Genomic DNA, 16,548 nt, shown 5'->3' on the forward strand with positions numbered 1-16,548 from the left:
AGAAAGGTCGTATTTTTCACATCTTTCGTCACTGCAGGTTCAGCTTGTAATGATGCACGATGCGGAAGCATTACCACTAAGCTACGTGGCTGGTCACTTTAAGTTCTTGCAGTTTTGGTAAAAGAAATAGCACATAAAAGTCTCAAGTCAGGGCAAGATGAAAAGGCATGTCTTAACAGACTTGAATGAAGAAAGCACCAGGCTCAATTATTCAGCCATCATCCCCACCTATCTTTAAACGTAATGTTGTTCTCTTTCACTGAATGGAATGTTTCATTTTCAATCGCAGCATTGTAAGAGCGTCTATATGAGAACATTCAAATAACGGAATCTTTGAACCCTTTCATAATGTTAAGCTGGATTTCAGATGCTCCTGATAAATATGACTAATTCGCGTAATTGAATTGGACCATCAAAGATATAATTTGAGCCATCGTTCAAACCTTCTTGGCATGCAGGTGTGTATAAGACAGCTTTTGCAATGGAATAAATTGGTCGAGGATATTCTATGAAATAGATTTTCTAATTCGTAAGTTCAGGAGGTTTAACTCTGTTGAAAATTTTCAGTTTAGTTGTTTTACAATAAATTTGAAAAAAATAACCCCCCATCCACATTAGCATGGCAAATGTGCCGCCGCTCCGACTTCCGAGAACATCGGTACAACATAATATAACATTTCAAAGTGATGCTAAAAGTCACACACAACTTCCAATTCTGAATCGATGCGGCGGCGCGATGGATTCCATTAGCAAACGAACAGCTACAGCGTTCAAATATTTCAGCTATTTTCCCACACTATCTGTCCATCTTCGTGAATAGCTCAGCCAGGCCAAGAAAAAGTAAGTATGCTAAAACAGAGAAGAAAAAAAAACTTTTTCGCCCCAGTCGACCAAGTCCGATGTGCCCCTCGGGGTGGGTACCATCAGGCAAGAAGTGACCCATTGATGGCGTTGCCGTGGCGCTTTGCCACACTGTCCCATAATTTATCCATCTATTTAGCACATGGTTATTAATTAGCTCACACATGGGACAAACTTTAACGGCGTCGGTCACAACGGGATCGCGGAAAAAGCGCGAGCTGTGGAAAGGTCAATTGGGTGACGAGGTTTTTGCTCTTTCAAAATTGATTGAAGTTAGAAAAATAATATACTTTAAAAAATCTGGAGTTTTTTTTTTAAAAGGTCCAATAAACCAAATTTCTAGTTTTTGCTTTTTGGGTGTTTTTGAAACCGCCTTGAGTCAGGGGTATTAAAAAACACCCACTGAAAATTTGTTTTATTGGACCTTTTAAAAAAACTCCAGAAATATACAAATCAATTTAAACTCAATTCAATTTAAGAGAGATTACATAACAAAATTGTTCTCATAAAACAACTGCTTGAATAAACTGATGTAATAAAAAGATCAAATTACAAAACATCTTATCCAAAATTATGGTTATAGAGACGATTTCCTTAAATATCGTTCGGGTTTATGCAATGTACACTACCACAATGAAAAATATACAAATGTATTACCTAACCACTCCCGAAAGATGAATCGTTATTTTCATTCGATTAGGGCACAAATCCAACATTTCAGCGCTACCCATTTCCATAAAGTGTACCAAGTTAAAAGCACTGCACTGCACCGAAGGGGGCTCATAATCATAAAAAGTCACTTCAACTAGCGCGCGCGAGTTTTATCCCGGTACACGCCCAATTGCCACCAACCAAGGAAGGGGGGGAAGCACCTGGAACGGTGCGAAAGAGTGCATCAATTGCCCACAGTGCAATGTGCTGCAAGTTACCATATGCGTAAATTCAGGCCTCGAAGAAAGAAGTTTGTGCGAGAGGGCTTCTAAAGAGCACTAATCCTGGTTTATGCAATTGCTTCTACGAAATCGCAGAGGAGTACTTACTCGATCAGCGTTTTTTTGTTGGATACAAAATTTCATCACATTTGATGGTGATGCCCATTTGTCAGATTTTTTTGCTTTCCAAATATCATAATTCATTTTTTTATAGATTAATCTGCTTATCGAATGAAAACGTTGAAAAACCTTGAACGCAAATTAGCTCATCTAATTAGGCAACCTAAAAAATTAAGTAATAATCATCTACAAAAAACTTTTCTACTCAATACGCTTCGCCTAGTTACGCAAACGCACAAAAAGGAGCATCAACATACTTACTTGTTTACAAATCTCCATCTAATGCATGATGATTAAGTCCAACTAGGAATTTTAAATACATAGATACAATGCCAAACAGCTTCACATGCCTCGAAACCTGAGAGAAGACCCAAAGGTTTGGACCACAGATAAATGAATTAACTTTTTCTGTTCAAGCTAAAATTTTCTAGGGCTGTTGATCGAAAGGCCGCTGGTGGTTTAAGTCGTCTGGGTAATCGAATTACATTTATTTAGTATTTAAATATCTGTGCGCGAGTGGCATCGGCAGACGGTAATAACAAAATTCATGCCATTTCAATAACAAATACTGTTAAAATAACAGAAAGTGTTATGGAAACTTCCCGAAACATCAATTTTTGCATAAGAGTTGAATAACAGTTTCATAACAAAATTTGTTATTGGTCTGATATCGGTGGAAAGCCAAAACAACTTGTTTTTTTTTGTTATGGAAGAATACCGCCAAGTGTTATTGGGATGATCGGATTAGTTGTTAAAATAACAAAAAATAATAACAAAGATTTGTTCGAAAAATAACTAAATATGTTATTAGTTTGTAATTATCATAACAACCCAATAACAAAAAAAAAAAAACATAACGACGAATAACATTCCTGTTACAAATAATATAAAATGTTATTGGCCTAGTATTTTCAAATATCAAATAAATTTATTCTCAAGTAAATTTCTGCTCAGGCTGTGCTTGATGAGTCTGCAACTTCAACTATCGGACTAACATTCCTCCCTTTTTGTTGAACTGCAGGCTTCTTGGGAGGGCGCCGGTATTGACTAATAAAGTCGGGGTCTTCAGGGGTTAAACAGTGAACGGATGGTTGGCTCCCACTGATCATTTTTCACATTCATTGTTTAACTTCAGCTGATCTGTCAATAGCGGAGTAGCAGCTCATTGGCAGTCAACCATGGTCATGCTCAAGCTAAACTTTACTAGGGCTGTTTTTACTATAAAACAAATAAAATCAAAATTTTCTTTCATTTTTTTTCCATTCCATTCCATTCCAACTTTTTTGCAAATAAAAACCCTAAAGTTCCGCAATTTTCGTGATTAAAAAAACTCCTTTTCAAAATATGATCTTCTGGTATTTTAGGCAAAGTTGTAGGCAGACGTGCATCCGCTCTAACTCCTCTTTTAGAAGAACTTGTTTGGCATTACGCGTAGATGACTCGCAGCATGTTGTGCCAGTAATTAGAGTACACTATAATTTACCTCAAAGTTCAGCCAATTTGGTCCTTCCCATCTCGAGATATCGTGGCACCCGTAAATCAACTCGGGGTTTAGAGAAAAACGCCAACAAAGTTTGACAGCCCGCTTTGCGCATGGCAAAATTTTGAGCTTAAATCGTCTCTTACTCAGTTTAATCATGAAATATCTTCATGAAACTTTCAGAAGTGATTAATAATCATCCTTTGAGTTGATTTAAAAAATATTCTGCAATTTAAAATTTTGTGATTTTCTACATGTATGTAACCTTTAAGATAAATCCATAGAATTTATACACAAATGTACAAGTTTATTATTGCCAAGAAATTCACAAAAAATGCCGATAGGATCGTTTTGACCATTGATCATGGACCATTGAAAAATCTTGTCAACTCGCTAGATCCAACAAATATGCATATTTCCTAGTCTTTTTACCTATGAAGGTTCATAGTGAAATTTCTCCACCCCAACTTGTAACCGCACTGCTGCTGATCGGTTCGGGTTCTCTTGGGTAGTGCAAGGACCTGGCCTCGATCTTTCAAGCCAGCCGCCACCGCGGCCTTTTTTTCGAGCTGCCGCCGCCGCACTTGGAGTGTTTTTTCCTCGCCGCTCTGTTTGGGGCCCCCTTTCGGAAATCGGTTCCGAGACAAGTTGCTCCGGGATCAAGTTCAAAGCAACTTTGGATGCTGCTGCTGCGGCCACAACCTGAAGCAGAGTTATTGAATTATCCCGGGACGGCAACTTTGCAGAGTGGTGGAGACGGGTGGGTAGAAAAATGAGGCAAAAAGCCCTCTCATAATCAAGAACCAATTGTTGGGTCTCGGAGAAGTGAGGGGTGGTAGGGCACCTGAACGTAGCTGCTACCCCTCTTCCATCGCGTAGATCTTTTCCGCGGGTTGCATTGCAGGTAATTGCATCTCGACCAGAAAGGAGGGCACGATAAAATAAGTTCTACTTATGTAAGCCTCCTCCAAATGGCAAACGGCGATCCCGGCTGAGCTCTCCCATGGGCCAGGCTTGGTCGTAAGTCAGACTTTGGAGTTCGGGATCGCGCGTAATCAAAATTATTGCCCCCGGCGCAAGCATCAGCAGGATAGCGGTACTTCGGCTGCCACGCTGCCACCTTCAACAATCCGCGGCTTCTGTCCCTGACGGTTTGCGGTCAAATTCGAGACCGCGCGCTGCGGCCCTAATGACTGTGTGTGTGTGTGTGTGTACAGATTATTATTCGTCTAATGGGCGAAATTGTTGGAATTTAGCGGTTTGATAGTGCTAATCAAAAGGTTGAGCAAAAACCTGAGCAGAATTGGGTCTGCAGTTTTGGTGAAACTTGAAATCGCAATTGTACACAGAAAAAAAAAAGTTGAATTTTGGAATGTTGAAAATTTGGTAGGTTGATTATTACCTCTTTATTTGTGTAATATTACATAAAAAATGAGTAAAAATGTGAACCTGATGAATATTCATCAAAAACTGATGAATATTCATCATTTTCTGGGGTAAAATTTATCATTTATTTTGCCACAAAATCTGTCACCATTTCCTGATGAATATTACCATCATTTTTTTTCTGTGTAGGAATTACAAGAAATGATAACATGTTTTTTTTTGTAGTAAAATACGATTCGAGCCATTTTGAAATACTTATAAGGATTTTGATTTTATTACTTATTCTCAAACATTTGAATTTTTACTCTGAAAATCGGCTAAAGCTTCCAACAAAAAGTTTCAATAGTATCGACATCGTTAACCAAAAAAGAATTGTATCAAAGAAAGTAGATCCACAGAGTCAAATAAGCATGTTTGCTGAACTTTCAAACATAAATATTTGAATTTTATATCAATTTAACACGGAATATTGTTTTTTTTTCCAAATTTAATTAGAGTTCAAGTTTAATTAAATTTTAAAACGACAAAAAATAAACAAAAATGATTCAGAACATTGAATTTAAAATATGAGTTTTTTTGAAGTTTTTGCCTTTCTCACCTCACTGAGGCAAGGCTATAAAATCACTCGAAAAATGAACTTCTTAAATACACCTCCTAGATATACCTTCACGTATACCTATCGACTCAGAATCAAATTCTGAACAAATGTCTGTGTGGATGTGTGTAGACATGATTTTTTTTCCACACGATTATCTCAGAACTGGCTAAACCGATTTTGGCCGGATTCGCCTTATTCTGTTCGTTTTAGGGTCTCCTAAGACCCTATTAAATTTTATTCTGTTTAGCAGGGTTGTTAAAATATCAAAATATCAGCTCTCAGCAACTACAATTATTACGCCTGAATATTCATGCCTCAAATACAACTGCTCTTCTCTCCTTATTGAATCTCTCAGCGCCGAAAATAGCCGAACACGTTTTCGTGTTTACACACTCGCGATTGACATTTTCCTTTTCTCTCTCATTCCTGCTTCCACGATCATCCTGCCGCAACAGCGTTTAACCACAAAAGCCGCCACAAAACCAATTTCGCAAACGCAGTTTAACGGGACGTCATGCGTGGTCGGCTCCTAATCGCCATCTCGCGTTCTCTCATTGCAGTTTTCTGAGAGATTGAGAGACTCAGCGGTGAGAGTGCATAGTTGTGGAATAGGGGAGGAGTGATAGAGAGAGAATGCCATCGCTGGGAATCACAAGACACAAGAAGAGATCTCACAAGCTATAGTGACGGCAGCTATACTCTCGGATATCTTTGGTGCAGAGATAATCTATTGATAGCTTTTCTATCACTCATTTACAACACTGCTGTTTAGTAAAGTACTTTCAATGTTATGCCATGAAAAAGTTTTTTTGTAGCTACAAAAAAGGGTGATTTTTGCATAACCTCAAAGGCCGGGTCTTTTTGTTTCCGCGCGAGAGTCGCGCAGCATGCGTATCGCCCGGTTGCCACATTGCTTAAGCAGTGTCTGTGTCTTTTCTGGAAAAAGTCTGTATTAACTAGATTGCTGAATACATCATTTTGTCTCGACAAAGATTTACACGAACTTTTTACTGAAATATACAACTCATAAGACATTGTTTACTAAGACTAGGGGGACAGCATGCAATTCCATCGTACACCTAATGTTGGCATATCAGCACTTTTAAATTCAATTACACCCCCTCCCTTTTCTCCTTTATTTTGGAGAGTTGGTAAAAAAAAAGAATTGAAAATTGCTGTTCTGGTAAAAACAATAATTATAAAAAAAATGAAATGAAAAAAAAAATAAAAAACTCTTAAATTAATTTGTAAATACAACCTAAAATATAACATGAACGTGAGGAAGGCACCAACCACCTTAAGGTGGATTAAGTAACGTTTTTTTCTAATTTTCTTGGTGGTTTGGCTTGCACAGTTATTTTGGTGAAAATCTTGAAAACTTTTAAAATGTAGGTATAGTTTAATCTTAGAGCTAATGTTTAGAAATAGCCATGACTACTTTTTTCAATTATTCTTGGATTTTAAAGAATTTTAGAATTTTTTTCGAGATAAATTTAATAAAAAATATGCAAGACCCTACCGAGATGGTCATCATCACATTTGTTATTTCAAGTTAGCAGAAAATTGTAGCGAATAATTACGAGCGCACGCAAATTATAACCCCAAGCCCAGATTTCTGCGATTTTGATGATCATAACGTTGATGAAGGCGACGGGTCGCGAACCCACGTTATGCCCTCGGTGGAACAGGTAGAAATTGGGGATACCCCAACGAGCGCACAAATCGATGGCAAATAACACGGTTTGAATGCGCCGAAGATTAATCTGCAAGCCCGTTTGAAATATTGTTTTCGATGTTAAGAAAAGTTCAAATCTCATTTTCTTTCGCAACTTTCTAATTAAAGCAGACAAGCGGCCACAAATAGCTGATGAAGCCTGCCGCCCTCTTTCACATACAGATATATATGGATGACCAGCTGGGCCAGCCATCGTGACCCAACTGTAGGGATAACCCGCGGGTCTTCTTTGAGGGACTGCAGCAGGAGGGAACTGTAGGGGAGACTGTAGAGAAAAAAATCCTCAAAATGCTTCATCGTCTTATTCAGACATCAAATCTCCCCTACACATTCACGTACAAGTGATACAAAACGAGATAAAACCATGTCATCATATAATTATAACGGCTCTTCTTGGCCTGTTCGCAGAATGAAATTTTCCCTCGCGATGGGTGGCGTTGGGTGCGAGAGATTCACCTAGTTTTTTTTTTGCCTGCCTGCCTCCTCCATCACATCCGATCACATTATCAACAAACATCGTGTCGACCCACGCTCTGGATGGGGAGTTCTCTAATAGCTGGACGTTGGACGTCCAGGCTTGCCCCAGCGCAAATTAGCTAATTTTGTGCGGTTGAAGATCAGGTTTGAATTCGTGATAACGATCGAATATGTGTGCGAGTGTGTTTAGACAGTATCGGTCATAATTGGAGTTGGTTAGCGGTTCATTGGGTCCCTGACAAGGTAATAGTTATCAGCAAATTAAGATGAAACCGTAAAAGATTTATATAAGGTACGTTATCTATTAGCGTACTTCTTTTCTACAGTGGACCCTCTGAAGGTTTTTTGAAGAAAAATCCAATCAAATCACAAATAAAAGTGTGCTTTTGTCTTCAAATCTTTTATTAGGCATGTTCAGCATAATTTAAAACAATGTTGACTGACATTGAATTGTCCTTTTCACCAAAATAAGTGTTTTTAGTTCGACATCTGAAATCAGCAATGGTCACTAGCATTTCCACAACAAAACAACCCAACGAAAATGTTTAAGTACTTAGCAATACTTGAAATATTGCAAATGAACAAAAAATCATTTTCACAGTGTTTTTGACAAGTTTTATTTTTCATTTTTCGTAACTAAATGTGTTTAAAAGTTTGTTAGGTTTTTATGTTGTTTTAAGCCTTACTTCTGTTAACATTTATTTATTTGTTTACAATGAAAAGTTAGTAAATGCCTTTTTATTATTTATATCTATTATTAGACCCACACCATGCATCAAAATATCAAATATCGGTTATGTTTGATATAAAAATAATAGTTTTCTTATAATGAACCCAGGTCCACTATAGAAAAAAGAGGACCATAAAAAACACTTTTTTCAAATGGCTATTTTTCTGAACGAAAGCAAAAAATTTATGAAACAAATACACTAAAACCCCGATAGTTTGACACTGTTGTCAAACGAACGGGTTCACTTTTTAGTTTGACATCCCGTTTTACACGGAGTTTACACACACTACCAAACGTTTGTTTGGATTGTGTGAGTGAGCGTCGTGTAAAAAGTGACAGTTCATCACTTTTGCCTTTCTTTCAAAAGAAAGTTTTTAGGTTTACTTTTGAAAAAAAAAAACATTTTTCTCAGAAATCTTTAAAAAATCGTGCGTGGCGAGGAGTCGTCCCAGAAAAAAATCCTATAACTAAATTCAAGGTTTAAATGCTCTCTTTCGATTGAATTTTGACCCGAAACCCGGAACTCAAAGTTTGATTTTTGAGAGCTCTTTTTCTGAAATACTTGAGCGATGTCTGTATCCGCTCTTAAAAATTTGTGTCTTCCATCATTGGAAAACCGCTCGTAAAACCCACAATTTTTATATTTCAGATTTGTAGCCATGGGGTCGGAGACGAACAATTTATTTTTCGATTCACAATTTTCGACTAATAAATGTGGTCAAAGCCATTTTTAGAGGTATTTTTTGGACTATTTTACAGATAACACTATCAAATTACAAGAACTCAGTTTCAAACAAAAAGCCATTCGAAAACATGCGCCATAAACTGCCTGGGCCCAAAATTGGAAGCTTTTCCAAAATGTATTTACAGAGATATAGACATATTAGTGTTTTTCGTGTTATTTTTACCCTTTTTTTTCCTATTAAATTTTTGGTTTTATACAGAATCATATACTGAACATCAAATTCGAAGTCCCGGCACGTTATCGCTCGAAAGATCGACAAGTCGTCAAGTCAAAGCATAAACGCCAGCACATTTACGCTTGCTCGTTTTACGCTGCGCGTGAAAATGTTCTTTTTGGCTTCTCATAATAGATCGACAAAGTGCAATAGCGATATATATTTTTTAAGTTAATCATAGACTAACATTAAAGACTGAGTACCCTCTATATTTTTTAATAATGTCAATCCAATATGTTTTTCATAATTAAATTTTAATACCTTGCGACCCATAATGTACCTCTGAAATTAAAAAAATGGTATTCGAGATTTAGCCTAAAAATATTCGAAGTTTTAGGTCAAATTCTCACTGGGTGTTATCATTTTGTTTCTGAAAAATTAATTGCACCAATATATTTGTCGGAGTTTCATCATTTTGTAAGAAAGGCTCTATTTCACCTCTGGTGATATTAAACCCGGTTTTAGTTTGACTTTGACCAACCAACGGGGTACAAACTCAAAAAGTGTCAAACGAAAAAATGACCAACCACCACCGGGGGTTGAGTGTAGCAAGAATTGTTCAAAAGACTTCAGATTTCATTGTTTTGTACAAAGGGTTATAAAATAGCGCTTAACGTATTGAAAAAACTGTGTATAACGCTCGTTGACTTTACTAGAGGGTCCACTAATGGTTTAAAACCCCTATTTACAAAATTTTCTACATTTTCGCAAATTTTGAAGATTTTTTTTTCATTTGCGGTGGGAAAGATTTGCGATGAGATAATTTGGTTAGATCAGTTTTAAATTATATATCTGAATTCACAAATTCAGTGCTTTATAGTCCCAGGGTAACCATAACCATAATCACCTTTTCAGACCTCCTCTAAGATATCAATTCTCCCGCCGCCAAACAAATTTTCTCCAGCGATCACTCCTCGTCATCCCACAAAAGGCATCCCAATTCCGACAACGCACCTAATTATGCGGTTTCTAGCCCATATTAATCGGCCCGAACCCAACAACTCTGGGCCAGATCCGAACAGAGATTAGCCCCAAAGCCACCACGCTGCCGCACGCATAGATCACGAAACAGTCCCACTTGATCAAAATGATCGACACACGCATAGCCATTGGGATTAACTTGGCAGGGCTGCGATTTAACTGAAATTGTCATTGGGATGATTTTGATGAGGTTTTGTTTTGTTTTGATTATTTTTTTTTTATTATATCTTTTGTCATAATATTTATTTTGAACGAGCTGTACAGTCTTATCCAGATTTTAAAGCGAAGATGGCGTTACGAATGGTGCACGCTTGAAATGTCAAAGTCGCGCAGTGATACCAAGGGAGCTTGGCTCTTTTATTACGTAACGCAAAAATTGATATTTGGACCCCTTCCCCCTCGTAACAAAAATTCCATACAATTTAAAAAAATGTTTGGAGCGTAACAAGACCTTCAACCCCCCTGCCCTCTACTGCAATAGAGTTATCTACGTACGCATGTATTGCGTGTACGTACACGAAAAAGATTGAGGTTAAATTTTGAACCGGCCAGCAAAACAAATGGTATGCTAGTGTGCGTGAGAGCAGGCTTAGATAACTCTATACGTAATAAAAGAGCGTTACCCCACATTAGAAAAAAAAGTGTGGCTGTCATGCCATAGCACACTATTTTTGTTATGTTGGCACCACTGCGAGATTTTGACATTTCGAGCGTGCACCATTCGTAACCATTCGTAACGCCAGCGTCGTTTAAAAATCTCGATAAGGTAACATGCAATTACATGCATGTAATTTTTCATCTGAAATCTTAAAATTGTTCAATAGGAAGTAGACAAGCAAGTTATCTAAAAAGTTTTGCAAAATAAGTTGTTTAACTAGCAGGGGCGCCGAATCTGTATGACAATTTCTAATAACTTTTCTTGAATGCTTGATTGAGCTTTTGTATTATCAACGTCTTCAAATATCAAAAACGACATTTGAATCCCTGCCCTCGGAACACCCTCCACACGTTTCTGCTCCAGGGCCTATACAAGGTGGTGGAGGGGGGAAGAGGATCAAGTATCACCCCCTTCGACCCATCCACACCTCCGCGGAAATCATCTTGGGACCTTCGGCGGCCAATGTACCGTTGCGTCGCGCGATGCGTTGGCCGTGTGTGACCTCGTGGCCATCCCGCCGCGGTCACCTCGTCGTCCCATTTTTTTCCCGTTCGTTCGTTTTTTGCCTCTTTCTTTCAGCCCAGTCTCTTTTTCGCTTCATCAGCTCTCGTATTATAGTTGTTGGTGCTGCTCCCACACGAAAAACAACTGCGGGTGAACCTCTGGGGACCCCAAAACACAGAACAGACCCCAGCCGCGCCGTAGACCCCAAGGAGAAGGAGGCTGGCAAATAAGTTGTATCTTGGGGTTGGGGTATCCATCGCTTTCTTCCCTGTGCTCACACATTTAACCTGAAAGAAATGGTTTATTTTTTGTTTGCCTCGAACTGATGCTGCGGCTGCTGGACCTGAGCGCGAGATTCATCATCACCACCATTGGATTTGGACGACTTTCTGCGAGGGATCTTTGGAGAGATTTGCTAGGTGATTTTGGAAATCTGGGTTAAATCAAGGTGAATTGGCTGACGGAAAAATGCACCGAATTTTTATTGCCGGTTTATTGGCAGGAACTTGCACCATAAATATCAAACAGGATATTTCAATCAAAATTATTTAAATTCAAACGGTTAAGTCAACTTCAGTTTGAAGTTTAGATAAAGGATTCGCAATCTTGTTTAGAAGCGTTGCAACAAACTTCTATATCAATTCAGTCGCTCTATGCGTTAAAAAAATCATAAATTTCTTGAACTTTTTATTTTTTTTTAAGTTTTATGATGATTTATTTTTGAATTTCATAAATTTATTTGTTTTTTGATCTTTGGATTTCTTTTCTTTCTTGATCTTGAATTTCTTGATTTGCCAAATTGTTTTGAATTTATTAAATTTCTTAAATATCTTAAATGTCTTGAGTTTCCTGAATTCCCGGAATTTCATAATTTTCTTGAATTTTTAAATTCTGAAATTTTATGAACTTTTTAAAATTCTTAAATTCCTAATTTTTTTTAATTTCTTGAATTTCTTGAATTTCTTGAATTTCTTGAATTTCTTGAATTTCTTGAATTTCTTGAATTTCTTGAATTTCTTGAATTTCTTGAATTTCTTGAATTTCTTGAATTTCTTAAATTTCTTAAATTTCTTAAATTTCTTAAATTTCTTAAATTTCTTGAATTTTTTGAATTTCTTGAATTTCTTGAATTTCTTGAATTTCTTGAATTTCTTGAATTTCTTGAATTTCTTGAATTTCTTGAATTTCTTGAATTTCTTGAATTTCTTGAATTTCTTGAATTTCTTGAATTTCTTGAATTTCTTGAATTTCTTAAATTTCTTAAATTTCTTGAATTTCTTGAATTTCTTGAAGTTCTTGAATTTCTTGAATTTCTTGAATTTCTTGAATTTCTTGAATTTCTTAAATTTCTTAAATTTCTTGAATTTCTTGAATTTCTTGAATTTCTTGAATTTCTTGAATTTCTTAAATTTCTTAAATTTCTTGAATTTCTTGAATTTCTTGAATTTCTTGAATTTCTTGAATTTCTTGAATTTCTTGAATTTCTTGAATTTCTTGAATTTCTTGAATTTCTTGAATTTCTTGAATTTCTTGAATTTCTTGAATTTCTTGAATTTCTTGAATTTCTTGAATTTCTTGAATTTCTTGAATTTCTTGAATTTCTTAAATTTTTTTTTGGTATTTCTTCAATTCTTTTGAGTTTTGAAAAAGTTGGTCGTCATCGATCATGGCCATTCATGGTCACCCGCGACAGACACGGACGACGAAACAAAGAGAAACGCAAAAAGTAACTTTTTCAAAACTTTTTTTCGTAAAATCGCGATAACTCGTGATGTTTATAAGCAAACCCCTTATGTCTATATATCAAAATTTTTGTAATTGTCTGCTCTACAACTTTGTAGAACATTGTTACACTCTAAAAAATAACCCTGCAAAGTTAGAAAAAACACGAAATTTTAAAATGAATAATTTTGTTCTAAATGAAAAAATGACCCTTCTGGGACAATGTAGATTCGAAAAGTACATTAAATTTCCCATAAAATGACATGTTTCAAAAAAATTTACAGTCGAGTAACGGAAAATGGGAGAATTTTTAAAACTTTTTAAGTGTTTTTTTCGATGAAAAATACGTTTATTCGGAATTCTGAGTACGCCATCAAATCGGGTGTCTAATTTTACATAAAAGTCCCTTTGACACCAAATTTCTATCTCATCACCGTTTCATGCTGCAAATTGTTGAAAAACACCTCTTTTTTCGCATGTTCAAAAATGAAAGGGATCGTACCGCCCCTCCGTCACGAGATATCAAAAAACGGACCTCGGTTTCGTGATCAGGGACAAAAGTTACCCCTTTGGACAAAGTTTCACGCAAATCTAAGAGGGGTCGGGGCAACTTTTCCCGATTTCGTGTGAGTTGGCCATTTTTTTCAATATTAATGTTTTTAACCTTTTTTATGCTGCATTTTTTGCATGCGGTTTTTGAATTTCTTAAACATTAATAAATTTAAATTCTTGAAATTATTGATTTTTTTAAAATTATTTTCAATATTAATGTTTTTAACCTTTTTTATGCTGCATTTTTTGCATGCGGTTTTTGAATTTCTTAAACATTAATAAATTTAAATTCTTGAAATTATTGATTTTTTTAAAATTATTATTCTTAAATTTCTTGAACATGTAAAATTTTATAAAATTTTTGAAATTTCTGTTATTTTTTTATCCAGTTAAATCTAAATTTTGCTATATTTAAATAACTGAAGCAATTTAAATGTTTAAAAGCTTATAAAGCATATTTTCTTTTAAGTTTATTTTTTAGCAGTCTTAATTCATAATGTCAGCCTAAATATTGAAAAAACATATATTTTTTCAATATCCAGATTGGTATAATGGTAAATTTAACTCGCGTGTAGAGGACTTTAAAGCAGGGACAGATCACCCAAGATGTCTGCAAGTGCCGGTCAAAAAGGCGCACACTTCCAACGGTGAAAATTCCCAAATGACAACCCCACATAAAAACACTACCACCTATCGTTGTCGAGCTGAACCTTTTGTGCGTATATATTTGTTATTGTAAATCTTAGCGGTAAATTTTCTCGTATGTTTGGACTGATGGTTCGCGTCTATGATGTTTTTTGTCGTGTCTTCCTCTTTGCGCGCATCAGTCGGTCAGTGTTTGCCACTTCCACCCTTACCTCCCGGGCACAGAAGAAAAGGTAAGCATCGAGAGAAATCACTCATCTCTCTCGAAAGCGGGGTTTCGGCCCACACGCGGTAATTTGTCATCCCGTGGCTGATGTCAATGGCTGATACGGCCGCCGGCAGCAAGTGGCGACGTTTGTGGGGAAGGTGCGAAGAAATTAGGTTAAACGGTGGCACGAGAAAAAAGCTACCGCGCGATTGGACACATCATGTTGAGAGGTCCAGAACAAACGGTGAACGGTTATAGCTGCTCCATGAGTGAGCCGTTGAAGAGTGTTGAAGTTGTGGACGTTTAAATTGCTGTCACTTTATTAAGAAAATAAAGTTGTACAAATTTAAGATTTACAGCAATTATTCTTGGATAGAATATTTGATAACAATGAAACCGCTGCAAAAATCTGGAAAACTACGAAATTTTTTGTAATTTTGGTTGACAAGATTTTGTTTTATAGTAAAGACTCTAAAAAATCGCTTAAAAATAATCCCCAACTGATTTTTGATTACCAGTGATTATTTCAATTTTATATACAATAACATGGGATTGATGGTTAACCTCGATTTAACTTCTTTCAAGTGATATTGAAAATGTTTTTAAATATATGTATATATTTTTTTGTTTTTTTTTTATTTTACTCAATAGAATCTAAATATTTTCGGTTTTCAAAATATTTATTGAAAGTTTTTTTTTGATAAATAATAAGTTTCTAATAAAAAAAACAGTTTTGTGTATAAAGTCACTAGTACTGTTTAATTGTACTAGAATAATTTTATCAGGAAGTAAGAGTTATTTGATGTATCTGCTAAGACAAAGGACCACAAAATTTGTTAAGATTTTCAATAAAAGTATTTTCAAAATTTACATGACCATTTTTTCTACGAAATTGGTAAATTTTGTGCTTTTTTTTGTCTCTTTTCTCTTTTAGAAATAATTTTTTTTTTAATCAAGAGCCCTTTTCAAATTTAATTAAGATTCCAAAATTTTTGAAATATTCAAAACAATTGGTAATAGGTACTTCTATTCTTTACAAAAAAACACTTTTTTCAGAAATTATACCTCGTCGGCAAAGTTTTTGACCGATTTTGTCTATGGCTCAAAAGTTGCGAGTTTTTGTCAGTAATTTCAAAAATTAAAAAAAAAGTATGTGGAATTGAATTTCTGTGAAAAAAAATTCAAACGTCAGCAAAAAATCACATGTACCATTTTTTGTAATAGTACTATTGACATTGCCGAAGACACCAAATCGATCAGAAAATTTCTTGAAAAGATACAGATAATTTAATATTTACGTACCTTGTTGTTTACGTTTCTTGTATGGGTGACACAAAATGGCTTCTTTGGTCATAGGAAAAGCCCCCAAAAAAATTGAGTCAAATAAAAAAAATACAGATAAAATCCTTTTCCAGAGATTGCTTGCTTACTGGACTGATGAAAAATTACGAGGGGATCGTCAATGCAAAATATTTTTTAAATAAATTAGAAAAAAGAAACGCAACAATATTTCTAGAGTTAATTCTTACAAATTTTCTTCGAATTTGCTATACTTTTAATAAAAAGTGTAAATGAAAATTAATTTCAAGAAATAGAAATTTAAAATCCACTCGCCCGATCTGATCCTTTCGCATTATTATTGTTTTGACGTTAGACTACTTCTGAACTGACCTGCAGTACATGGATCCATGATCTGGCCAAGCAAATTCCGTTTCTTCTAGAGTCACCTCGTAGAAGTTACGTGAAAACTTTAGTGAAAAAGTAGGCACCACATAGCTTTTCACGTAACTTCAATGGTTCATGGCAGAACGTTTATTTATGCATCCTTTAAAAAAAGAAGGGCTTTTTATTCTTTTTACATTATTGAAATATTGATACCAATTACAGGAATCTTTTTTTTTCTCAAATTGTTGATACTTTGCAAAATTGTTGGAAAATATATCCTTATCTGGTGTGTACAGTCGAAAACAAGTTTTTACAGCCAATAAGGCTGGTACAAA

Source organism: Culex quinquefasciatus, chromosome 3 (genome assembly GCF_015732765.1).
Source record: "Culex quinquefasciatus strain JHB chromosome 3, VPISU_Cqui_1.0_pri_paternal, whole genome shotgun sequence".
NCBI classification, from domain to species: domain Eukaryota; kingdom Metazoa; phylum Arthropoda; class Insecta; order Diptera; family Culicidae; genus Culex; species Culex quinquefasciatus.